Source organism: Oratosquilla oratoria, chromosome 22 (genome assembly GCF_046742065.1).
Source record: "Oratosquilla oratoria isolate Oo_2021 chromosome 22, ASM4674206v1, whole genome shotgun sequence".
In the NCBI taxonomy this organism is placed as follows: domain Eukaryota; kingdom Metazoa; phylum Arthropoda; class Malacostraca; order Stomatopoda; family Squillidae; genus Oratosquilla; species Oratosquilla oratoria.
The window spans coordinates 46,291,383-46,293,882 of NC_134798.1; the positions used below are offsets into that span (position 1 = coordinate 46,291,383).

Sequence of the window (2,500 nt, forward strand, 5' to 3'; positions counted from 1 at the left end):
CCCATGTGACTGTCGTGACGTCAAACCCATGTGATCCTATCATCATCATCATCATCATCGTTTCATAATCGTCATCACGCTCACCATTATCATCAAATTTATCATTATTGTCATCATTATCATCATCATCATTATCGCGGTTATCATCATCACCATCGGTTACTACAAGGAAGCTCCCATGCAGTCATCCGTCTTATCCTGTGAGAAATGCAACTCTCTGGACCATGTACACACACACACACACACACACACACACACACACACACACACACACACACACACACACACACTTTCGTCGGATGGACGGCGAAGATTGGAGTTCTGAAGAAAAAGTGAAATTTTCGTGGATCTCAACGCAAAGGAAGTACCTTATTGTATTTGTAGGGAAGGGGAAAGCTCGTGGTGTAGTGGGAAAGTGAGGAAAAAGGAGAAGGGGAGAGATTACTGAGGGAAATGGAAGGAAATGAGGAAGGGGAGGACTTGGTCCAGGAGGCCAGGCGTCTTGTAAACAAGAGAAGGACCGATGAATTTGGTGAAGGGATTAACAAAAATGTAAAGATTAGAAATATATATAAGAGCAGCACAATGGAAGGTGAGGATAATAATTTGCAGGGATTTAAGGAGGGGGGGGGAGGCGGATACCAACCTCCCCCGATTAGCAAGACTAGAGGAAAAACTTGAAAAAATGACCGAACATTGGGAGAATAGGTTCGGTAACATAGCAAAGATTGCGCAGAGTTGAAAAATTGGAAGAACTAGAGAAGGTGAACAAAAACTTAACTAAAGAAATAGAAGAATTAAAAAGACAGTTAAAAGAAGTAAAAGAGGAGAATGAGGAATTAAAGAGGAATAATAAAGACAATAAAGAGGCCATAGCAAAAGAAGCACAGGGTTGGAAAAAAATCCAAGAAAACAGTAAAGTTGCATTTACTGACATAATTAAACAGCAAATGAAAGAACAAACTGAAGACTCAGTTATTAAAGTGATGAGACAGAAGGAGAATATATTAAGAGACTTAGCAGATAAAAAGAAATGTATAATTATATTAGGAATGGAAGAGAAATATAACTTATATTGAACCACAGGAATCAATGAGGAAAAATAAAAAGTAAACAGTTTACTAGAATTAGTGCAGGAAGATGAACCTGAAATCATGAAAGAAATTGAAGAGATGTATAGACTCGGAAAGTATAGTACAGATAAGACCAGACCAATTAAGATTAAATTCAGGTCACAAACGACGGCAGAGAATATCTTAGCAAAAAACAGGGAAACTAGCAGCAAGTGAACAATATAAAAAGGTATGGATAAAAAGAGAAATGAATAAAGAGGAAAGAGAGGAGGAAAAAAAGAAAAGACATGAAGCTAAGGAAAAAACGAGAACAGAACAGAGTCAGAAAAAGAGAAATTAGAAACTGAAGGAGGAATACAGGGCAAACTGCTTAAATGGATGGAAGACTTTTTGCAAGAAAGAAAAATGAGAGTAGTGATAAGAGACAAACAATCAAAATGGGATGAAGTAATAAGTGGTGTTCCACAAAGAACAGTTCTGGCCCGAATAATGTTTGCTATATGTATTAATGATATGGATGATGAAATTGAAAGTTATATGAGCTTCTTTGCAGATGATGCAAAACTATTAAAAAAAAAAAGTGAACACGGAAGAAGATTGTGAGCCAGTACAGAGTGATCTAGATAAAGTATGGGAATGGAGTAGGAAGTGGGAGATGGAGTTCAACACTAAAAAGTGTAGTGTAATGGAATTTGGAAAAAGCAAGAACAGAATAACGGGATCATATAAATTGGGGGAAGAAGGAATAAAAAAAAAAGTAGAAAATGAGAAGGACCTGGGAGTCATTGTTATGAATAATATGTCACCTGAGAAACATATAAATAAGATTTTTGGAGAAACTTATAACTTAATAAGAACAATCAAAGTGGCATTTACATACCTGGATGAAGAAATGGTGAAGAAAATTCTAATCACTCTGATAAGACCAAGATTGGAATATGCAGCAACGATGTGGTCACCAAGTACAAAAAATGTATAAAAAAAATTGAAAGAATACAAAGAGCAATTACAAAATTGGCACCAACACTCTCAGAACTATCATACTCGTATGAAGAGAGACTAGCAAATCTTGAGCTACAGACACTAGAGCAAAGAAGAGAGAGAGGAGATTTGAGAGCTATTTACAGAATCATGAAAGGCATAGAAATTATTGATAGAGAGGATCTAATAAAATGGTATGATAGAAATACAAGAGGACACGGAAAGAAAATCAAGAAAGACAGCTATAGAAGAGATCTGAAAAAGAACAGCTTTCCTCACAGAGTAATAGACAGTTGGAACATGTTAGATGAGAAAGTGGTGTGTGCAAAAACAATACATGAATTTAAAAATAGTTTAGATGAAATGAGATATGAAGACGGGACCCCACGAGCATAGCTCCCCTTCCCGTAAAATACAACTAGGTAAGTACAACTAGGTAAATACAC

General features: G+C 36.4%; 1 protein-coding gene across 1 annotated transcript in view; it reads left to right on the plus strand.

The window, feature by feature from the left end:
- The window catches only part of LOC143037369 (uncharacterized), a 19,896-nt gene that overhangs the window by 2,517 nt on the left and 14,879 nt on the right, over positions 1 to 2,500 (plus strand). The window lies entirely within an intron of this gene.